Source organism: Notamacropus eugenii, assembly GCF_028372415.1.
Source record: "Notamacropus eugenii isolate mMacEug1 chromosome 2 unlocalized genomic scaffold, mMacEug1.pri_v2 SUPER_2_unloc_1, whole genome shotgun sequence".
NCBI classification, from domain to species: Eukaryota; Metazoa; Chordata; class Mammalia; order Diprotodontia; family Macropodidae; genus Notamacropus; species Notamacropus eugenii.
In genome coordinates, this window is record NW_027325092.1 from 883,946 (window position 1) to 909,390 (window position 25,445).

Genomic DNA, 25,445 nt, shown 5'->3' on the forward strand with positions numbered 1-25,445 from the left:
AGCTATTTTGTGGGCTGTGAGGGTAGAGCTTCCACAGGTCTGTCCTTCTACTCTGCCATGTTCGCTCCACTCCTGCCAAACCTTTCTCTTATATCATTAAATGCATATTCCTTAAACACTTCAATAAAATGAAAAATGACACTGAATAAGAAAAGAAAATCCCACAATGTTCTGCTTTTATAAGAAATACACACCAAAACATATAAGCAAATTAAACATGAGGGGGTAGAAGAAAGTTTATTCTACATCAAGTTAATACAAAACAGCAAGAGTTAAAACAATTCTATAAGGAAAAGCAAAAACAGAAATTTCCCACATACAACATATTCCAACATGTGCATATTAAAGTAGTTTCAGAGAGGTGGGAGTTATGAGGAAAGCAAGCCAACTGCTAATGCAAAGTTTTGAGATGAACAACAAGAGGTGACTCAGTAAAACCAGTAGCTACTGAACAAAAAATACTAGTGATGGCAGCAGTTGCAAGTGGCTGAGTTAAGCCATGTGATGGTAAAAAGGCATGTTTTTCACAAAAGGGGCGCTAACCTCAAGGAATGGAGAGAAGGCAACTGACATTCTATTGATCTCAAAATCATAATTGGTAGATTACTCATGGTGCTCTTGTTCAGTAATTACTATTATGAATCATGTTCAGAGAGGTTCAGGGTGAAGAGTCATTCATTTAAGAGATGTTTCCTATCATTACTAATTTTTCTATTACGTTCCAAAATATGGTGTTTTTAAGTTGATATGCCTTGGTTACTTAAAGGGCAATTGAATAACTATAAAGTAGAACAAAAATATAGTCACATCCTGATTTTCTGACATGGGAATGTGGGTAAAGAAAAACAAGACAGTGTATTACTATGTGCAAAACCATGTAAAATATGCATAAATATAGAGTTTGTATCACAATATACTTTATATGTGTGTAGCTGAGTCTTTGGTAATGGGCCAATGGTTATGTATATCTGTCAGGGTAATATTTCTTTCTTTTTTTTTACTTGCAGCACTTTTATTTTTCCTTACACAATGACGTGTTGGGCATTACAATTCTCAGTTCTTAGGATGACTTACAAATTTTGGTATTCTACTGTCATGTGAGAACATATGTGCAATGTACAAAAATCTTACATTCATTAACTAGATGCACAAATTTACAGGTTATAAATGCAAAAGTTTTTGCAACCCAAGGTTGAGTAACTTAACCCCACGACATTGGGGAAAAGCAGTGGGTTAAGAAAAAAAAAACTGGTTCCTAAGACTTGGATTCAATATTTATTCCTTCTAGAGTGGTGGCAAGATGCAACACACATTTCATAAACCCTTCCTAGCCTTAGGAAAGAAATTCTGCAAGTCAGCTCTTCTAGATGCTGGAAATCTGACTTTTAAATATGCTACACAGATTTGATGCTTTATAGAACTAAACTGTACAGCTGTAAAGTGTCATCCAGTCAGCTACTATATTGCCATATTATCAGTTCAATTTTCTATTCAAGTTTAACTCTTAGCCTTACTTGTCAAAATGAAATGACCTGTGTCAGGGTTTAGATCAAAGGTATGTACAAGGTATGCTAAAATGTACACCAAGGGAACAACAGTTAACTTGAATATGAGCTCAAATGAGTAACAGTAGAACAATCTAAGAAGTGCTGATATTTGTCTAATATCAGATACAAACTTCCCTAAGAACAAATTCCTTTTCAAGGAAGTCTTATTCCAGTTTCATGAGGCTCACATGAGGTGTATGTTTACCTGGACAAATTTTTACTTTGTGAATACTCATGCAGCAAATGCTACGCATCTGCTAGCAGTCCATTTAGAAGCATTTGCGATGGACAGTCGGTGGGCCAGATTCATCATATTTCTGCTTGCTGATCCACGTCTGCTGGAAGGTGGACAGAGATGCCAGAATACAGCCACCAATCCATACAGAATACCGATATTCAGGGGGAGCAATGATCTTAATTTTCATTGTGCTAGGTGCCAGGGCTGTGATTTCTTTCTTCATTCTGTCGACCATACCATGGTACATGGTAGTACCACCAGACAGTATTGTGTTGGCATATACATCCTTTTGGATATCAACATCACACTTCATGGTAGAATTGAAAGTGGTCTCATGAATGCCACAGGATTGAACACCCAGGAAGGATGGCTGGAAGAAGGTCTCTGGACACCTGAACCTCTCATTGCCAATGATGATCACTTGGCCATCAGGAAGCTCATAGCTCTTCTCCAGAGAAGAGGAGAAAGCAGCAGTGGCCATCTCCTGCACCAAGTCCAGGGCAACATAGCACAGCTTCTCGATGTCACGAACCATTTCCTTTTCAGATGTGGTAGTGAAGTTGTACCCTCTTTCTGTCAGTATCTTCATGAGGTAGTCTGTCAGGTCACTGCCAGCCAAATCCAGATGAAGGATGGCAGGGAAAGGGCATAACCCTCGTAGATGGGCAGTGTTGGTGACACCATCACCAGAGTCCATAGCTATACCAGTGGTACGACCAGAGGCATACAGAGACAACACAGCCTGAATAGTAACATACATGACTGGGGTGTTGAAGGTCTCAAACATGATCCATGTCATCTTCTGTCTCTTGGTCTTAGGGTTTAAGGGAACTTCTGTATGCAGAACAGGGTGTTCTTCAGGAGCTACACGAAGCTCATGTTAGAAGGCATGATGCCAGTTTTTCTCTATGACATCCCAGTTGGTAATAACGTCATGTTCAATAGGGTATTTCAGAGTCAGGATATCTCTCTTGCTCTGGGCTTCATCACCAAAATAACTGTCCTTCTGCCTCATTCTCACCATGGCATCCTGGTGTCTTGGGTGTCCAACAATAGAGGGGATCACAGTTCGAGGAGCATCATCCCCAGCAAAGCCAACTTTGCACATGCCAGAGCCACTGTCAATGGCGAGAGCAGCACTTTCTTCTTCCATTTTTGTTTAATCTGAGGCTGCGCACCATCTTAGTCTGAGAACTTAGAGCAGGGGGGAGAGGGGGAGCAAATCCAGGGGTACTTCCAAAGTAGCTTACAAGTGCTGCTGGATACCACTCAGTGAGACCCTCAGGGCATTATCCCTAAAGCATAGGTCTGACAGTATCACAAAAACAGACTAATGAATAAAAAAATCCAGTGGTAGCCTTTTATCACTAAGATCAAATCCCAAATCCAAATCCAAATATCCATTCACACATAGCTCCCACTTATCTCTCCTTCACACGTTCTACAATCAGTTGGTCAATGAACATTTTATAATCGTATGTGCCTGGCACTTTTAAGGATACAGAAAAGTGAAACAGTTCTAGTCCTCAAGTAGTTTAAATTCTTTCAATAAAGGCAACATATATTTCTAAGATATATGCAAAAAAGAAAAACACACACACAAAGTGATCTGCTGGTTTGGACGGGAGTAGTAGGAACTGGAGCATCAGAAAGCACTTTAAGTGAAGATGGTGTTTGAGGTGTATCTGAAAGGATATGATGAATTCTGAAAGGTGGATATCAGGAGGTAATGAACATAGGCTTAGTGGATAGGTGGTGTAAAAACCATGGAGATCGGAAGTAGGGTTCATGATATGAAGAAAAGTCTTTATGCTAGTTTGAGTGTAGAGTAGAAAGCATGAAGTTTTGTAAAATGTATCAAGGTTAGAAATGATTGGCACCATGTTGTGAAGAACTAAATGCCAAACTGGTGCATTTGATCCTTTAGGTAATAGGTAGTTACTGGGGATTTTTTGTTGATTTTCATATGCAACATTCCATCTTCTGTCACCATGTACCAAATGTCCTTTACCTCCTTGCTTGTACTTTTTCCTCAGATATGTTTCTTACAATCTCACCACCTTTTAACGTTAGCTTAAATACTTACTATTACATGAGACTTTTACAGCTTCTCAAACTTAGACAGTCTGCCCCCTTTGCCCAATTTTGTATTCTGAATAAGTTTTTATTAGTCATTTGTAATGATGAGTTTCATTTAATTTTCTTTTTCTTACGTCTCTTAGAGAACCACCATTTATAATATATAGTATTTTTTTAAAGACCAAATATAAAAGAGAAAAGAATCAGTGTATCTCATCAATACATTGAAAAAGTCCAAAAATGTAATGTGCAACACTGTGGACCTCCAGTGTTCACAAAGGAGTTGGTTGGGGCTGTCTTCTTATACCCTTCACCTCATCATCTGTCTTCCCAATTTGCCTTAAAATCTCCTCCTTAGGTCCATACCCTATTTACTAGAGTATTCAGTTTCATTCTTCACTCTCCCAGGCAGGACAAGAGTTGTCATGTGTTCTTAATGGTCTCATCACCAAATGGAGACAGACAAGAGATCCAGCACAAGATTCCCATTTCCCTTCACAGAACATCTCTCTTCAATCATAGGAGCATCCATCGGCAGCATCCCTCTCCCACTACAAAAACAAGACCTTCCCTTTCCTTAACCCCTTTTCAATTCCTTTCCCCACTTCCTCACCTATTCCTAGGCAGGCTTCTTTCTTTCTGAGAAATCATGGGAATCATTTTCAACTCACTGCTATCCCTCGACTTGAGCAGGGCACATTAGATATACTCCTCTATTATCCTTCTTCCGTACTCCTTTCCACATACCCTCCCATTCTGTAATTTAGTCCCTTAAGAACATTGATTAGTAGTAGGAGGGGACTGTCAGATTCTATCCACCACTTTGCAGGTCTGTCTATCCATCATCATTTGAAATTGACTTTGACTTTCATCCCTATCTCTTTCTGTAAAACTATGAAATAGTCTCTTACCTCAGCAGACTGTCACTGTGTTGCAATTGCCATGGTTAGTTTCTACAACATAATACATTCAGATGTTCACCCCTTCTATATTTCTGATGTTTTCATTATGCTGCTCCTGTGGTTTTCCCTTAGAATACATTTAATGCGTTTCTATTATTAAACGTCAATATTTTTTTTTCCTTTTTAGGGAAGCTCAAATTTTCAGGGTAGATTACTCTGGGTTCCATCCTGAGCTCCACTGGTCTTTGGCAGTATTTTGTCATCTCCTTTAGTCTATCGATTTCCCATCCTTATTCCTCTTTCTGGCAGATACAAAGTACACTCTTGTTACTCACTTTGTATTTGGAAATATTTCTATTAGGTGCTTATAAAACTTGTTTCTCAATTAAATTGTTAAATTTAACCATTTTTGGTGTTAGAGTTTGCGACTTCTCTGCCCCCTGCCCAGTCCTTTTCCTTTTTTTCTTTTTCCTAGAGGTGATCTATGGATTCTTTTAATTGGCACTTTGCTTCCTGTGTTGAGAAGTTCCAGGCTGCTTTCTTATATTATTTCTTCCTTTGTGTTGTTCAATTGTTTTGGCTTCTTATTTTCTTCTGGGACACCTATAATTCTTAGGTTGATTGTACTCCTATCTTAAAAAATCGGTGTTTTGATGGAATGCACATATTGCTTTATTTTGATGTCATGGTTTTTGATCGAATGGTGCGGATTCTTTTATTTCTATTTGTTTGCATTCATGATCTTCTCTTTTCTAACTTTGATACAAAAGCTTCCATCACAGATTGAATTTTTTTCCTCTTCTGCCAATTATTTTTGCTCCACAGTTTGCAAATTTTGCTCTTATTATTCTTATTTCTTCTTTAAACAGTAGCAGTGTTTTCCAGTTCCATCTCATCAAACGCTGAATCATTTCCTTTTGTTTTGTAGTATTTATATTATTCCTGCATTCATTTATTAGATAACACTTCCTTTATCTATTGTCTTCCCTGCTGGTTTATTTGCTTCAGCCCAAGATCTTTGAGTTTTCTTCACTGGGGTCCTTTATACTTCTTTATTTTCTCCTATTGCTTTTTATAATTTTTTTCTTGATTTTCAGGGGATTGAATCTCAGAGTGTCTTGGTCTTCTGCTACCCTGGGTAATTGGTAGCTCAATACCTTGAGTCTCTGTCCCAAGTGACCTTCATGACTAAAGAACTGGCCTCACCTAGATGCTGCACTCTTTCCCTCAGGGTTAGTAGTGTGCTATATAATTACTACTTCCCTCCCATCCCACAGGTGATGTCTTCTTCCATTCATTCAGGTCTCTATTTCATCAGAACAAAGTGCTGCCACATTTGGTAATTTTGCTGCCTGGGAATACGTTTGTCATTTAGAGTTTGGGTATCTTGGCAATGGGAAGGGATAGGTTGGGGGATGGTTTTGAGCTCTATTGCAAGCTAAGATCCATGTCCTTCCCGTTTCCTTTTGCTCCTTTGTTCTCCATCATAGCACAAAATGCTGCTGCCTGACTGCCAATTGACACCTCAACAAATTTCTGCCATTTGGGGCTTGGACCTCAATGTCTCTGGAAAGAGGGAGAAAGAGTCAGGGTATGGGGTTGCATTTTGTTGCAAGTCAGTGGTTTGGGTGACTAGTACAGCCCTTCTGCCAATAACCTGGTGAGTGGTTGAAGGATGGGGTGCTTACGGAAAATAAGTTAGGCATTAGATAATGGAGTTTTTAACCTTCTTGTGAACTCCTGGTGTCAGACAATTAAAATAAAGTTGAAGTTCCTTTATTTTCAGTGCATAATTTCTGTTTTGGAGAGGTCTGATGGGCTATGAAGATGAGAAAAAATGCCTAGTTCCCTATCTTGTAGATCACCTGACAACAAAGTCACCATAACTCTATTTTTCACCTCTTATTGTATTATATTTTTTAAATTTTATTTGTTTGTTTTTGGTTTTCAACAATCACTACTATTTTGAGTTCTAAATTTTCTCCCCTTCCGTGCTTCCTCTCCACAAGATGGCAACAATCTTATATGGGGTGCACATGTACAATCCTAATAAACATCTTTCAACATGAGTCACATTATGAAGAAGATTTAGAACCAAAGAGAAAAGTCATGAGAAAGAAGACACAAACAAAACGGGAAAATAATATATTTCAATCAGTATTCAGTCACCACAGTTCTTTCTCTAGATATGGACAACATTTTCCATTATGGGACTTTTATCTTAGTTCCTTGTATTGTTGAGCAGAGTTATGTCTGTCAAAGTTGGTCATTACACAGTGTTGCTTTTACTTTCATGTGAGCTTTTCCAGTTTTTTTTTTTCTGAAGTCCAGCTGCTCATCATTTCAAATGGAACAATTGTATTCCATTACATTCATATACAACAATTTGTTCAGTCATTCCCCAATTAATGAGCATCCCCTCAATTTCCAATTTTTGTCCACCACAAAAAGAACTACTATAAATATTGTTGTATGTGCGGTCCTTTCCACACTTTTAAGATCTCTTTTGGATAGATACCTATCCAGAAGTTCAAAACTTCTCTCCAGAGTGGTTGGAACTCTACTATCAGTGCATTAATGTTTCAATGTTCCCACATTTTCACCATTTATCATTTTCCTGTTTTGTCATGTTAGCCAATCTGATGGGTGTGATGTGGTACTTCAGGTTGTTTTGATGTTTGTCTAATCAACAAGGATTTAGAGTATTTTTCATTTGACTATAGGTAGCTTTCATTTCTTCACATATCGTTTGACTCTTAATTGGGGAATCATTTTTATTCTTAAAAATTTCACTTACTTCTCTATATATTTTAGAAATGAGGGCTTTAGCAGAGACTCTGGCTGTAAAAATTGCTTCCTTGTTACCCGCTTCCCTTTTAATGTTGGTTACAATCAAAATTATCCATTTTGCATTTTACATTTTGTAGTATCTTCTGTTTGGTAATAAATTATTCCATTTTTCATACATCTGACAGGTAAACAATTTTTGTTCTACTAATTTGCTTATAGATTTACCTTTTATTTCTAAATCATATACCCAGTTTGACCTCATCTTGGTAGACCGTGTAAAATGCTGGTCTATGCCAAGTTTTCACATATTTTTTTCCCCCAGTTTGCTCAATAATTTTTGTTAAGCAACGATTTCTTTCCTCAGGTGCTCAGGTGTCCAGGTTTATCAAACCGTTGATTATTGTTGTCATTGACTTTGGTGACTTGGGTATCCAATCCATTCTTCTGATCCACCACTCTATTTCTCAGTCAGTACCCATTAGTTTTGATGATTGCTATTTTATATTACCATTTAAAATCTAGTACGGCTAGGCTACTTTCTCTCGTATTTCTTTTCATTATTTCCCTTAATATTCTGAACTTTGAGTTCTTCCAGGTGAATTTTGCCTTTTTTTTCTAGTTTTATGAACTAATTTTGTTAGTTTCAATGGTATGGTCCTAAATTAGTGAAATAGATTAGGCAGAATTGTAATTTTTATTAAGTAGCCCTATTTTGCACATTCTTAAATTTGTACACATCTGCCCCTTCTGGTCATAGAATGTAACCTCTTTGCGGGCATCAAGTAATTAAGTTTACCTCTGAATTTTATTTGTTTATTCTCAGTGTTTTCAGTATTTTCTTACTTCTTTGCACATAGTAGACATTTAATGAGTGATTTTGAAAAATGGCTACTACCTGCCTATTCCTTATAGCACCTTATGTTACTGTGTTCATCCTTCATTGCTGAAGAAGACCATGCCATCAGAGAAATGATGACATGAGTTGCACTTGACTTTGTTTTGAGGGAGGGAGGGCTGTGCAGGTCACCAGTCTCACTTCTCCTCCAGAACGATCTGAATCCAGTGACCAGATGTTCATCAGTATGACTGGAAACGACCCAGGATGAGGCAACTGGGGTTAAGTGACTTGCCCAAGGTCATACAGCTAGTGAGTGTCAAGTGTCTGAGGTGAGATTTGAACTCAGGTCCTCCTGACTCCCGCACTGGTGCTCTATCCACTGCACCACCTAGCTGCCCTGCCCTGATGCTATATATCAATATAGATATAGACAGATAGATGGATGGATGGAAAGTCTCATCCTGTGCCTTTTTTTCAATACATACATACATACATACATACATACATACAGATATATATACACACACACTTCATTTATTTTTTGGTTTTCAACATTCATTTCCAGAATAATTTGAATTCCAAATTTTTGCCCCATCTTTCCCCACCCTCCACTCCAGGAGAGTGTGCACCCCATCCACCCCTTCCTCCAGTCTGTCTTACATTCTATTACTCCCTCTCCTCTTCCATCACCCTTCCCTCTATTTTCCTGTAAGGAAAAAGAGATGTCTACGCCCCCTGGCCTGCACATCTTATTTCCCACTGTATGCAAAAACAATTAGCATTCACCTGTAAAATGTTGAGTTCCATATTCTCTCCCTTCCTTCCTGTGCACCCACATTGAGAAAGCAAGCAATTTATTATAGGTCATACATGTAAAACCATGCAAAACACTTTCATAATAGTTATGTTGTGAAAGACTAACTACATTTCCCTCTGTCCTGTCCTGTCTTCCATTTATTCCATTTTCTCCCTTGACCTGTCACTCCACAATAGCGATTGCTTCTGATTATATATTTCCCCAATTTTCTGTCCCTTTTATCATCGTCCCTGTCCCATCCTCTTCTTCTCTGTCTTCCTCAGGGGTAAAATAGATTTCTGAATCCAGTTAAGTGTGTGTTCTTCCCTCCTGAAGCCCCATCTCATTAGAGCAATGTTCACTCATTCACTTTCATCTCCCTTTTCTTACACTCCATTGTAAAAGCTCTTTCTTGCCTATTTTATGTGATATGATTTGCTGCATTTTATCTTTCCCTTTCTTTTACTCCTAGAACATTCCACTCCACAGGAAATTGTATTTTTTAGGTATCCTTCTTTCATATTCAGCTCACCTTGTGCCCTTTGTCTATGTATACATATACATAGGCACTAATACCTATGTATATATACATACCTACACGTATATAATATACATATATACATGGAACCATATACACATATATAAACATACGTATACACATGCACAATACACACGCATATATACATGCGCACACACATATAAGTAATACACACATAAACATGTATAACACACACCTCACACATGTACATGTGTGTATATATGTACATGTGCACAAGCATGTACACATACACTCACACACACACAGATATATATATATATATATATATATATATATATATATATATATATATATACACACACACATATGTATATATTCCCTCTAACTACTCTAATACTGGAAAAGGTCTCATGAGTTACAACAAATATCATCTTTAAATGTTGGAATGTAAACAGTTCACCTTTAATAAGTCCCTTATAGCCTCTCTTTCCTGTTTACCATTCCATGCCATCTTGGGGAGGGAGAGTAAGGTTAAGACTTATGGATGTGATTGTAGCAAACTGAAAACAAATAAACTAATAAAAATAGATCATTTCTTAAAAGACAATGTCTAGGCTCTTTTTCTTTTGCATTTCTTAAAACTTATTTTAATATCCATGTCTTTCATGTGTTGGGTAAGGCCAAAACAGTCTGACCAGGTTTAAGTTACAAATTAATACATTTATTTAAAAAAATGTTTTTTTTTTTTAAAGTAAATGAACATTGTGGCAATAAGAGGCCATCCTTGGAGAAAGTGAAACCCACATTAACAAAGCATGTCAAAACTAGAGTCCTACTGGTTTCTTCACTAATGACCTGATCCACACCAGAAAAGGACAGAGTTGTCTCCTTGTCTCTGGAGTGTGGATAAGCTCATCCCAGGGCAAAGGTTTTGTCTCAATACCAGCTGACCTGAGCCAGCACCATCTGTCCCAGATACACAATAAGGTTGAGGGTGGGGAATCTATCCTTTTGCTTCTCCCTTCCCAGTGGAGGTAGAAAAGTTAAAAGATCAAGCTCAACTGATAGTCACAGTGGAGTTACTGTAGTTTCACTTCAAAGAAAACCTAACAATTCCAGGGGCCTGGACATGCAGACTAACTGGTCCTGAAAGGAGTTAATTTTCTATGATACTGAAGTGGGCAGGAAGTTAGAGGGAAGACTTAAAGATGAAGCATTTTTCCCCCAAGTAAAAACAAAGCTGAAAATGTTTTGAAGTAGAATTCAGGATCAAATCAAGTGAATTAGAATAGGAACTGGGATTCAATTATTGGAATAATTTTTTCTTCTTAAAGATAGCAGTGTCTTTCATGTCAGTGCACAAGTAGCTACTATTGGTTTTTAACAGGGTGCTTACTCTCAGTCTTTCAGACCCCTGGCGGCTCTTCTTCCTTCACAGCCTTTTGTGTTTATCAGGTACCTGCTGAAAAACCAAAGCTAGAAAAAAAGGAAAGCTGTAGGGACAGGCACTAATGAAGCCTCTAAGAATGACTCCTATTAAAAGTCCCACTGGCTTCACAAAACAGTCTATCTCCAGAACTGACTGTGATGGCCCTGTGGTTGTGAGGGAAACAAAGTGGACCCTACAGTTTAGAGAATCTGTTAGCAGTGGCATTTCCCCATTTCTCCCCTTGCCCAACCCCTACATAAAAGCATCATGGATGGGATGAGCTATCTGAGTGTACTTACATTCTCTTCCCACCCTTCTGACCTCCGGACCCTCCCCATCCTGAATGCTGCATCGTTAAATATTTCTGGTTGAGCCCTCCTGGCACATGGTAGTAACATTCCAAGCTGGTTGGCGCATGTTTGGGTTCTGGCCTCCTTCCCCCTCTTTGAGTTCAGCACTCTGGTGTCTGAAGGGCAGAGAAGGGTCATGCAGCTCCCATTTCAGTTTCCTCTCCAGTTGAACACACACCTCATTGACAATACGACTAAAAAGCCAGATCCAAAAGAATGTTAAGATTTGGCATATTTAATTCCCCTTGAGATCTCTCAAAATTCCATCTGATTAGTCTAAAGAAGTTAACTACATCCGCAGTGTGCTGGAACGCCATGCACACCAATTTGCAGGGGACATTAATGGAAAAGGAACCAGGGAGTTTTGTGCCAAATGGTCTAGCAGAGGAAAGTTTATATAGTATTTAAATTTTCAAGTAGTTAACCAGAAACGTAAAATTGTTAGTGAGCACAAAGATGATGTGAAGGAAGATACTCATCCCTGTTGTTGCATTTGACTTCCCAGACTATTTTCTATCTTTTTTTTTTCTTTTAACAGATTCAACAGATACTATATTCAGAGAAGTCAAGAGGATTGTGTGGGCAAACAAACCTTTATTTAAAAACAAAATGGTACTTCAAATAAATTAAAAGGGACAACCTTCAAGTGGTTAAATTGTGAAGAAATAGCTGAAAACCTAGAGAAACTTCTGGTTGCAGTCTTCTAACCTTATTCCTTGTCTAATAGCAAAAAGTCACAGATCTCCATTCTCCCATCCAACTGTTTGCCTACTGAGATGAGGGAAACAATTGTTAACAGGAGGCCAGATGGAAGAGGAGAAAGCTGCATTTGACTGGAATGGACATTTCCACGTACCTGCTAATACAGGTTTCACTTTGTGACCATTTTTTTTTTCAAAAATAAAAAAGCAACTAGGGAAGCTGTAGGTCTTTAAAAGCTGAAATTATTTGGGGTAGGAGGGAGGGAGAGGACACTAACCCTAGTGCCATCAATGAGTAATAGCAACTTTTTTTTCCTTTGATCTCAAACATCATCCCCAACCGAGCCTTTCTGCTGTGAACTCTTCAGGAGATGTTACCTAAATTTTATTAAAAGAAAAGAACAAGTTTAAATATAGACACTGGACTAGCCCACTCTGTATTTGAAAAGTTCTCTTTCTTCATCAGAAGTGCTGCAGCAGGGACTCCCTGAGTCTGCGTGTACTCAGTCACATTACATGGATCCAGTTAGTTTTTCTTTTTCCCCCCTCACTCAGAGCAGCCAGTGCCGTGGGAACCTCAGGGTTTATTCCAGCAGGGCTTGGCCGGCACTGCCCAAGGTTACTTCTCAATGAGAACTGATACTGCCATGCTGTAAGGATGGGGAAAAAGCAAGAAAAAAAGCACCTGATATAAGTTTCATGAAATCCATTCAGATTCCTTATTCTCCGAATTCACTGCTGAATGGCATTTGTCCATTTGTGTTGCATAGTCTTTGGCCTCGGAGTCTATCTCAGTTTGAAGAACTGTTATTAGATTGCCCCACAAGGGGATGCAATTGCAGCTGCAGCAGAGATGCTCGTGGAAACTGATTTTGGGATGTGAGGAAGTAAATAGGTGTTACATGCCAGCTGCTGGACTTCAATGTGATCCTCTTTTAAGTAAGCCAGGCAGGGCCAGATAAATGCCTTTAATTCAGGTGTCACAGCTGGCTTTGGAGGGAACTGAAGGTCAGGAGCTTTAAAGATAGTATTCTCTTGCAGAGTGTCTTTCTGTGATTGCTTATGACCAAAAGGATTCCTTCCATAAAGACAATGGTAGAAGATCACCCCAAATGATCAGACATCAACATTTTTGGAGATCTTTGATGGTTCCTTCCCAACCACAAAGCACTCTGATGGCAAATACCAGTAAGTACCATCTCTATATTATCAACTGAATTGTATCATCATCCATAATATTAGAGAGACGGAAATAAGTGGTCTTTATTTCTCCACATACTGTACCGTTTACTAGAAGAATATTTCCTGGTTTGAAATCATAGTGAATGAAGGGAGGTTTGATTTCAATGAAGTATTTTAAAGCATTCAAAATCTGCATAATAGTGGATCCAGCCTCCTTTTCTGACATTAACTTGTGCTAGTCTCATTTTACATCATGGATTTCGATAGATCAATAATTTTACAACTATCTCTCCTGGATCTATTTTCCAGGTCAGCTGTTTTTCCAATGAGATATTTCACATCATCTTCTATATTTTCATTCTTTTGGTTTTATTTTATAATTTCTTTATTTCTCATTAAGTCGTTAGCATCCATTTGTTTCATTCTAATTTTTAGGAATTATTTTATTCGGTGGGCATTTGGGTCTCTTACTGCCTTTTTTAATTAATAAATTTATTTATTTTAAGTTTTCAACATTCATTTCCACAAAATTGTGTGTTCCAAATTTTCTCCCCATCTCTCCCCTCTCCCACCCCAAAACGCCTAGCATTCTGATTGCCCCTTCTACCAACGAGCCCTCCCTTCTAACACTCTTCTTTATTCTCATCTTTATTCTTTATTCTCATCTTCTTTCTTGTCCTGTAGAGCAAGATAAATTTCTACACCCCATCACTTGTATTTCTCATTTCCCAGTTGTGCGCAAAAACAATTCACAACATTTGTTCCTAAAACTTTAAATTCCAACTGCTCTTCCTTCCTCCTTCCCCACCCATCCCCACAGAGAAGGCAGGCAATTCACTATAGGCTATATATGTGTAGTTTTGCACATGACTTCCATAATAGTCATGTTGTGTAAGACTAACTATATTTCCCTCCATCCTATCCTGCCCCTCATTTCTTCTATTCAGTGTTTTGACCTTGTCCCTCCCCAAGAGTGTTTACTTCTAATTGCTCCCTTCTCCCATTTGCCCTGTCTTCCATCATCCATGCCCCCTACTTATCCCCCTCTGCCCTGCTTTCCAGAACTGTAAGAAAATTTTTCATACCAAGTCGAGTGGGCATGTTATTCCTTCCCTGAGCCAAATGTGATAAGAGTAAGCTTCACTTTTTCCCTCTTACCTTCCCCCTTTTCCTCTCTATTGGAAAAGCTTTTTCTTGCCTCTTCTATGAGAGATAATTTTTCCCAATTTCATTTTTTCCTTTCTCCTCCCAAAATATTCTTCTCTCACTCCTTAATTTTATTTTTTACATATGACCCCTTACTATTCAACTCACCCTGTGCTGTCTCTACACACATACACACACACACACACACACACAGAAGATCCACTCTAAATATTTTTGTATGAATAGGGTTTTTTACCTTCTCTTTGATCTCTTTGGGATTTAGATTTAGTAGTGGTATTGCTTGGAGAATGTCTATATTCAGTTTTTTAGATTTTTGGACTGAGTTCCAAATTTTCCTGTAGAATTGTTGGGCTAGTTCACACCTCCTCCAGCAGTGCATTAGACCGCAGTTTTTCAACAACTTTAAAGTATTTTACTTTTCTGTCTTATTAGTCAGTCTGAGAGTTTTGAATTGTAGTATAAGAGTTATTTTAATTTCCATTTCTCTAATCGGTAGTCATTGAGAGCATCTATATGAGATGATTGACAGTTTTGATTTCGTGGCCTGTTTATATTATTTAACCATTTGTCAATAGGAAAATAGGGCACATTCTTACCAATTGGGGTAACTATCTTATATATTTGAGAAATGAGACCTTTATCAGAGAAACATGCTATAATTTCCCCCCTCTCCTTTTCCTTTCAATTTTAACTGCATTAGCTTGTTGCGCAAAATATTTTTATTTTAATAAACTCAATGTTATTAATTCTGCTTGTAATCTTTATCTCTTTTTTAAAATCACAAATGCTTCTTTTATGTGAAGATCTGAAAGGATAGATTTTTCCTGGGCTGGACTAACGTATTTATTACATCACTCTTTATATCAAAATCCTTTATCTTTTTTAACCTTATCTTCACACATAGTCTGAGATGTTGATATTTACGTGGTTTCTGACAAACTGTTTTCTACTTTTCTCAATATTTTTTTTTGCAAAAAGTTAAGTTCTTTCAACAATAGCTTTAGCTTTGGGATTATCAAACAGTAGATGACTATTCTCAATTACTACTGTTTATTAGATACTAGAGATATTCTCTATCACTTTACTAATACTAGACAATCAACAAAACAGTAAGTCCCTTGATCAAATGTTTGCCAGTTGAATTAACAATTAGGTCTCACAAGCCAATTTCAGCTTCCTCAAGTAGACCTATTGGATCCCAGGTTCTGGGTGAAGCCTCATTTAAAGGTTTTAGACTTTAGCTAAGTATTTTCCTGATAACCATAGAGGTGTCGATTTATCAATTGGGAAAATATGAGAAGAAAGTAAGGAAAGTTGTGGCTTGGACAAATATAGTTAACAGTGTCACTAGGTACTCTGGGAACATAGGGATCTTACTAGAATGAACAAATAGAGTGCAATGACACCTCTTATGAGAGAACTTTGAGTATGCCTCTTGAAACAGAGAGTTGATAAGTAACTGATGGCCAGCATATGGGAAGTGATAGCAAAACTATACAGGGAAGTTAAGAAGCAAGGTACTAGTTGCTCTTTAGACTTACTTAGGTGGGGCAGAGTCAACATGGAGGAGGAAAGGTAAGGACTCACCTGAGCTCTCCCACAAACTCCTATAAAATTCTTTAAATGATGACTCTAATCACAATCTCAATTGATCCAATACACGAAAAGATGGAGTGAAACAATTTTCACACTAATTACAATTTACAATGTGGGTAGGAAAAACTGTTGCACCTGGGTAAGAAAAAAGCACAGTACAATATGCACTGGGCTTCAGTAAACCAGAAACGATTATAGAGCAACTGAATCAATGGGAGCAGGAACTGTTTCTATATCTCTCAGCCCACAGAAAGTGAGGGGATAGGGCAATGTACAAGACACAGATTAACAGGTGTCCTTTGCTAGCACTATGGGTAGGACTCTTTTTAATTGTTTCACAGTTCTGGGTTTAAAAAAGACAAACAATGAGGAAAATTCTTTTTTTTTTTAAATTTATTTATTTAACATTCATTTTAACAAAATTTTTGGTTCCAAATTTTCTCCCCTTTTATTCCCTCCCCCCCAAACACCAAGCATTCTAATTGCCCCTATCACCAATCTGCCTTCTCTTCTATCATCCCTCTCTGCCCTTGTCTCCATCTTCTCTTTTGTCCTGTAGGGCCAGATAGCTTTCTGTACCCCTTTACCTGTATTTCTTATTTCCTAGTGGCAAGAACATTACTCGACAGTTGTTCCTAACACTTTGAGTTCCAACTTCTTTACCTCCCTCCCTCCCCACACCTTCCCTTTGGAAGACAAGCAATATCATATAGGCCAAATCTGTGTAGTTTTGCAAATGACTTCCATAATAGTTGTGTTGTATAAGACTAACTACATTTCCCTCCATCTTATCCTGTCCCCCATTACTTCTATTCTCTTTTGATCCTGTCCCTCCCCATGAATGTCGACCTCAAATTGCTCCCTCCTCCCCATGCTCTCCCTTCCATCATCTCCCCCCATCCTGCTTATCCCTTTCTCCCCCACTTTCCTGTATTGTAAGATAGGTTTTCATACCAAAATGAGTGTGCATTTTATTCCTTCCTTTAGTGGAATGTGATGAGAGTAAACTTCATGTTTTTCTCTCACCTCCCCTCTTTATCCCTCCACTAATAAGTCTTTTGCTTGCATCTTTTATGAGAGATAATTTGCCCCATTCTATTTCTCCCTTTCTCCTCCCAATATATTTCTCTCTCACTGCTTGATTTCATTTTTTTAAGATATTATCCCATCCTCTTCAATTCACTCTGTGCACTCTGTCTCTATGTGTGTGTGCATGTGTGCATGTGTGTGTGTGTAATCCCACTCACTACCCAGATACTGAAAAGTTTCAACAGTTGCAAATATTGTCTTTCCATGTAGGAATGTAAACAGTTCAGCTTTAGTAAGTCCCTTATGACTTCTCTTTGCTGTTCACCTTTTCATGCTTCTCTTCATTCCTGTGTTTGAAAGTCAAATTTTCTTTTCAGCTCTGGTCTTTTCATCAACAATGCTTGAAAGTCCTCAATTTCATTGAAAGACCAATTTTTCCCCTGAAGTATTATACTCAGTTTTGCTGGGTAGGTGATTCTTGGTTTTAGTCCTAGTTCCTTTGACTTCTGGAATATCCTATTCCATGCCCTTCGATCCCTTAATGTAGAAGCTGCTAGATCTTGTGTTATCCTGATTGTATTTCCACAGTACTTGAATTGTTTCTCTCTAGCTGCTTGCAATATTTTCTCCTTGACCTGGGAACTCTGGAATTTGGCCACAACGTTCCTAGGAGTTTCTCTTTTTGGATCTCTTTCAGGAAGTGTTCTGTGGATTTCTTGAATATTTATTTTTCCCTCTGGTTCTAGAACCTCAGGGCAGTTTTCCTTGATAATTTCATGAAACATGATGTCTAGGCTCTTTTTTTGATCATGGCTTTCAGGAAGTTCCATAATTTTTAAATTGTCTCCCCTGGATCTATTTTCCAGGTCAGTTGTTTTTCCAATGAGATATTTCACATTATCTTCCATTTTTTCATTCTTTTGGTTTTGTTTTGTGATTTCTTGGTTACACATAAAGTCATTAGCCTCCACCTGTTCCATTCTAATTTTGGAAGAACTATTTTCTTCAGTGAGCTTTTGAATCTCTTTTTCCATTTGGCTAATTCTGCTTTTGAAAGCATTCTTCTCCTCATTGGCTTTTTGAACCTCTTTTGCCAGTGGAGTTAGCCTATTTTTCAAGGTGTTATTTTCTTCAGCATTTTCTTTGGGTCTCCTTTAGTAGGGTGCTCACCTGCTGTTCATGCTTTGACTGCATGTGTCTCATTTCTCTTCCCAGCTTTTCCTCCACCTCTCTAACTTGATTTTCAAAATTCTTTTTGAGCTCTTCCATGGCCTGAGCGCACTGGGTGGGCTGGAATACAGAAGTCTTGACTTCTATGTCTTTGCCTGATGGTAAGCATTGTTCTTCCTCGTCAGAAAGGAAGGGAGGAAATGCCTGTTCACCAAGAAAATAACCTTCTATTATCTTATTTCTTTTCCCTTTTCTGGGCATTTTCCCAGCCAGTGACTTGACTTCTGAATATTCTCCTCACACCCACCTCACCTCCTGATCCTCCCAGTCAGTGCTTGGGGTCTGAGATTCAAATCCTGCTCCCCAGCCTCAGGGCTTTGGGCGGGGGCAGGGCTGCTATTCAGTGTGAGATTAAGTTCAGGTGCTCAGGTAGGGGCAGGGCCGCCTCACGGGCTCAGTTCCCTCAGGGGGTTTATGCGGAAACCTTCAACAATTGATCCAGGCTCCTGCCTGCTTGGGGAGCCCTGGTCTGCCACTGCCTCAGCTGCTGCCTCCCGAGGGGGTCTGAGTTCCTGGGGCACCCCACTCCCCTCTCGACCCACCAAAGAGACCCTCTCACCGACCCCCGTCACCTGTGGGTGGAGGACCCTCGCGGCCACTGGCGATCCCATCCCTGAAGCCCGCTCGGATCTGCTCTCGGTACAGCGGGTGCTGCAGGGCTGGGCTGGGCTCCCAGTCCACAGTGCCCAGTCTGCGGCGTGAAGGACCTTTTGACAGAGGTTTGCAGGTCCCTCTGGAACGGAAATCTCCTTCGCTTCACTGTTCTATGGCCTCTGTTGCTCTAGAATTCGCAGTGAGTTCCTTTTTACAGATGTTCTATGGGTTGTGGGTTTGGAGCTATGTGTATGTGCGTCTTTCTACTCCGCCATCTTGGCTCCACCTTGGAAAATTCTGATCATAGAAAGTTACTCTGGTAAAAAAAATAAGATCAAAACATACACTCAGAAGAAGTTAACAAAGTCAACATTTCTGCATCCAAACTTCCAAGGAAAATATGAATTGATCCCAGCCCACAGAAGGGCTCAATTAAAATTTCAAAAATCAAGTAAGACAAAAAATTTGTGACACATGAAAGAGACGTAAGATAATCATGAATAAGCCATCATAAGGTGGAAATACAATTGATCTAGTGTAATTCTATGTGACTTATGATGACAACGTGTTGTGTTTCTCCCAAGGAATAACTGGTAGAGCTTGAATGCATATCAAAGACACATTTTCTTTACTTATTTTATTGTTGCTGTGGATATGTTCGTCTGTGGTTTCTTTCATAGACTAACTTACATGAAGACTACACATGTATAATCTATTTTAAATTACTTGCCTTCTCAATGGGGGAAAGAATTTGACAGTCAATATTTGGACAAAAGAATGTTAATTTATTTTTACATGGAATTCGGAAAAATAAATTATTAAATGAATAAGACACACTAAGGACTGAGTTCTCCCCTAAGACCAGGGTGTTTATGTATCATTCAGAGGAAGCTGACTATAAACATAGACAATATACAGAGGCATACTCTAAAGAGAAGGACATTTGAAGTTCAGTATCTGCTTGGGATGTTTCATTCTTCTCTGAATGTAACTGTGTGTAGAGCCCAAAAGAGATCATTTGAACTACCCAAACCATCTCATAAAGACAGCATCAAACAGTATTGAATCTTCAGGCATTGTGTGAAATTATGTACATGTGTACATATATATACATGTATATGTATGTGTGTGTACACATATATCCATATATATGCACATATAAGTAAATGATATATATATATTATATGTATTTATATATACACATACATAGTGTGTGTATGTGTATGTTTTGCTGGGGATAAAAGTGAAGGATAAGGGAGCAATTAATCACACGAAATTTCCTTAAAAAAGCCCTTGCATTTTCTGTGAAGAAGGTCAGCGGCACCTTTTATTTTATGATAACCTCCTGGGAACTTTAAACAACAGGAGCAGCAGCAACAACAGCGACAACATACATTTATACAATGTCAATTGTTTTTACTTATTCCATTACAACTATTCACATTCTGATTTCTTTATCCAAGAGGAAAGAGGGTCAATGATTTAGGTAACTAGAGAGCCAACAAGAAGGAAAGAAAAAGTAACGGAATAAGGAAAGTAGAAATATGAGAAACAAAACTTATTAAATGCCTATTATGTGACAGGCACTATGGTAATTGCTTTAAAAATATTATCTCATTGGGCAGAGCCAAGATGACAGAGTAGAAGGATAGACTTGCGGTAGCTCTCCCCCCCAACCCTATAAAATACCTGTAAAAATGACTCTAAAGAAATTCTAAAACAGCAGAAGCCACACAACGACAGAGTGAAAGAGATTTCCAGCCCAAGGCAGACTGGAAGACCAACAGGAAAGGTCTATCATACTAGGCTCAGAGCAGAGCACAGCCCACGGAGCACAGTCCAGCCTTGGCTATGCAGCATGGCAGGGGCAGGAATGGAGCAGGTTTCAGGGTGTGGAATCTCGGGTAGTAGTTGCAGTTCCCAAATTCCTTAACCCACAGACGCCAGAGATAGCTTCAAAGGTCAATGAGAAAGCTCCTTAATCTAGGTGAGAAGGGAAGAGGGTCCTGCTGGATCCCCAGCCTCAGGCGGTGGCAACATTCATTTTTGGAGTCCTCTGCCTAAAGACCCTGGGGAAATAAGGCAGCTGATATGAATCTCAGGTATGAGTGGTGGCCCTGGGGTGAGAAGGAGCTCTGGTGTGGTGGAGCTGGAGGTGGCTGTGGAGAAGAAGATCTATTCACAGATCCTGGGCAAAAAATCTTTTGGTTGCTTCAAGACCAGAGTGCAGTCCAGGAGAGGAGTTTGATTATGCCACTTTGGAGGAAGTGAAAACTTACAGGTCCCTACAGTGTACCCTCCACTTGACAAAGGACTCAAAAGTCAAGCAACTGGCTGAGGAAATGCCCAAAAAAGAGGGAATAAAATAAAACTATAGAAGTTTACTTTCTTGGTGAACGGTTATTTTCCTTCATCCTTTCAGATGAGGAAGAACAAAGTATACCATTAGAGGAAGAAATCAAAGTCAAAGTTTCTTCATCAAAACCTCTTAAATAAATTTGAAATGGTTCCAGGTCATAGAAGAGCTCAAAAAGGATTTTGAAAATTAAGTAAGAGAGATGGTGGAAAAATTCGGAAGAGAAATGAGAACGATGTGAGAAAATCATGAAAAGTGAGTAAACAACTTGCTAAAGAAAACCCCCAAAAATGATGAAGAAAATAACACCTTTAAAATAGACTAACCCAAATGGCAAAAGAAGTCCAAAAAGTCAGTGAAGAGAAAAATGCTTTAAAAAGCAGAATTAGCCAAATGGAAATGGAGGTTCAAAAGCTCACTCAACAAAATTCTTCTTTAAAAATTAGAATGGAGCCCAATGCAACCAACATTTGAAGGGATGTAGTAAATTGTGAAAGAATTTTTACAGCTAATCTCGAGGATAAAGGTCGCATTTCTAGAATATATAGAGAACTGACTCAAATGTACAACTATACAAGTCATTCCCCAACTGATAAATGGTCAAAGGATATGAACAGGCAATTTTCAGAGGAAGAAATTAAAGATAACTATAGTCATATGAAAAAGTGCTCTAAATCACTTTTGATTAGAGAGATGTAAATCAAAATAACTCTGAGGTACCACATGACACCTATAAGATTGGCAAACATGACAGAACAGGAAAATGAGAAATGTTGGACAGGATGTGGGAGAGTGGAACACTAATTCATTGTGGGTTGAACTGTGAGCTCATCCAATCATTCTGGAGAGTGGTTTGGAACTATGCCCAAAGGGCTACAAAAATGTGCATACCCTCTGACCCAGCAATATCACTACTAGGACTGTATCCTCAAGAGATCATAAAAATGGGAAAGGGTCTCACATGTACAAAAATATTTATAGCAGCACTCTTTGTAGTTGCCAAAAACTGGAAATCAAGGGGATGCCCATCAGTTGGGGAACGGCTTAATAAATTGTGGTATATGAATGTAATGGAGTACTATTGCACCATGAGAAATGATGATCAAGAAGACTTCAGAGAGACCTGAAAAGACTTATATGATTTGATGCTGAGTGAAAGGAGCAGAACCAGGAGAACTTTGTGCACAGCAATGACCACAGTGTGTGAGAGTTTTTTCTGGTAGACTTGGAACTTCATAATAACGCAAGAACTGAAAAAAGAATTCCCAATGGTTTTCTAAGGGAAAATGCCTTCCACACTCAGAGAAAGAACTATGGAATTATTATGCTTGTGTGTGTATGTGTGTGTGTGTGTGTGTGTCTGTGTGTGTGCATGCGTATTATGTTTTGATTTGTTATATGATTTCTTCCATTTCTTTTAGTTCGTCTACATAGCATGACTACAGTGAAAACATATTCAATAGGAAACTATAGGTAGATCCTCTATAGAATTGCATGCCGTTTTGGGGAGGCAGGGGGGTAATGGGGTGTAGGTGTGTGTGGGGGTAAAAATCTAAGTTTTATGGTAGTGATTGTAGAATATTAAAAAGATAGATAAAATTAAAAAATAAAAAGATCAGAATGGAGCAGATGGAAGCTAATGACTTTATGAGAAATCAAGAAATTACAAAACAAAATGGAAAGAATGAAAAATTAAAGAAAATGTGAAATATCTCATTGAAGAAAACAACTGACCTGGAATTAGATCCAGGAGAGACAAGTTAAAAATTAAGTGTTCTGATTCACAAGTATAGAAGGGGTTACCTTTTTCATGAAAGTGGCAGTTTATGCCCATCCTTATTATAATATACTTTCCTGGAAAGATATAGTTAGTCATCCATACCAGGACTTTCAGGCCCTTGACCCCTCAGTTCTTTCCTAGGAAAATGACTCCTGCTCTAGCTACACTATCCTCCCCTTATCACCCCAGTCTCTTGAAGAACCACTTTAACTCTCTGGGGTTCTTTTCTTCTGAGTCCTTTGCCCCTTAACTTATTTCTGATATTGTTGTCCTAAGTCTTTCAGTCTCAAAGTCTGCTGCCTTCCTTCCTACACACATGCTCCTGAAGAAAGCTGTGAAAAACAAAACAAAATATGGGGAAATTGTTTTGATTGGGTCTATTATAATTTTGGTTAATGTCCTCAGATGCTCAATAACTTTGACTAGGCCCTCAGTGTTGCGTGGCAATCTTTTTAATCCTCCCTAATTTATTCCCTCCTTCACTCACAAAAGCAGTTCTTCTAAACTTTTTGTCCTTTTTTTTGATCACCTTATGGTGTCCCATTCCTCTCTCTCCCTCTCAGCTGAGAAAATTTTTTTTCTCAATTTTTACTGCAATTTTACTGAACTTTTTCTCAAATTTTGCTGAAAAATTTGAAGCCATTCCTTCATAGCTCCTTTCCTCTCATGTGATTTTCATATCACTCATATGCTTTCTGCCACTTCTTCTTCACCTTTATCTCACTTAATGAGATGACCCTTTGACATCTTCTCCAACAGATTCCCTCCAGTCATATAGTTTCTCACTTATGTCTCTCCTTATCCACCGGCTATTTCTCTATTGCTTCTAAACAAATTTATATCTTCCCAATGCTCAAAATACCTTTACTCAGTGCATCCAAAGTCTGTTATTCCCTTTTGTGCCTAAATGTGTCTTCTTTCCTTTCCTTTAAATCTCTTTTTTAAGTCACTGCAGTCTAACATCTCGCTTCACCATGCAATGAAATGTGCTCTTCTCAAAGTAGTTAGCAATTTCTTAGTAGCAAAAATGAATGGCCTTTTCTCAATTCTTTTCTTTCTTGACTTCTCTGCAGGCTTTGACACTGTTGATCACTTCCTTGATACACTCTTTTCTCTAAGTTCTCAGGAAGCTCCTTCTCTTCTGAACTATTTAATCACTATTGTATGGTCTTTTTTGCTAGATCTTCATTCCAGTCACACCCCCTCACTTTGGTTAGTCCATAAGACTCAGTGTGTGAACCATTTTCTCTGTTTCCTCTATGGTGTTTCACTTCTTTATCTCATCAGCTTATAGTGAATCAATTAGCATCTGTAAGCTAAAGATTCCCAAATCTACTTATGTAATCCTATCTTCTCTCCTTACCTGCAGTCTTCCATCTGAAATTTTAGTTAAATACCTAAATTTGATTGTTCCGTACTCTAACACCAATGCAATCTTCACAGCTGGGGTGGCTATGAATATGACAGTATCATTCTCAGTCTCAAAGTATAACAAGACTCTCTACATGGAAGACAGAGCTAAAGTATTTTTTCAAACACCAGAAAACTGAATCCCAACACCAAAAAAACAAATTCTTCATAGCAACAAAGAAATCTGTACACAGTAACAACACAGGGGCACTACCATTCCCAAACCTTCCGTCTGTTAGGTTTCCCACAAACCAGTTCTCTTAAACAAACCACAAACAGACTCCCTTAAGCAAAATCACAAACAGGCTCTTCCACTCAGGCTAGTTGTTGTCTGCTTTCTATTTTCCAACACTGTGTGCTCTGATTCACTTCCTACTCCACCCCTTCCTGTACCACCTGTTCAGCAAAATTATCCCACCTTACATTCCATGTGACACAGACTTCCATGTGACCCACCCAGGTCACATTAGTCATTAATGCATGGAAAAGATATTCCCATTTAATTTACCATTATATTTGGCCCCAATGTCTTTTTTATTCTCATAGACATTAAACTCAACATGTCCAAACCTGAAATTATTACTTTTACACAAAACCCACCTCTCTACATGAATTCTCTCTCATTTTTGGAGTTAACACCAATCTTTCAGCCACCCAAGGTGGTCACTTATGTGCCACCCTTATTCCTTGGTCTTTTACCCCGTGTTCAATCTGTGGTGAAATCCTTTAGATTTTACTTTTGAAACACCACTTACTTATATATTTTCTCTGTTCTGTCACTGGCAACGTCTGGGTGTGGGCTTTCATCATCTCAGACTTGGACTATTGCTATAGCCTGCTGATTTATTTACCTACTTCAAATATCTCAAGCTTCAGTCCAAACTCTTAAACAGCTGTGAAAATAAATTTCTAAAGTACACATCTGTCCTTTT

The 25,445-nt window shown here is 38.5% G+C and overlaps 2 pseudogenes; both read right to left on the reverse strand.

Annotated features, from left to right (window-relative positions):
• Positions 1-1,739: 1,739 nt before the first annotated feature.
• On the reverse strand, positions 1,740-2,938 carry LOC140516884 (actin, cytoplasmic 2-like; annotated as a pseudogene).
• Positions 2,939-12,979: 10,041 nt separating this feature from the next.
• On the reverse strand, positions 12,980-25,323 carry LOC140516920 (serine/threonine-protein kinase tousled-like 2; annotated as a pseudogene).
• Positions 25,324-25,445: the final 122 nt, after the last annotated feature.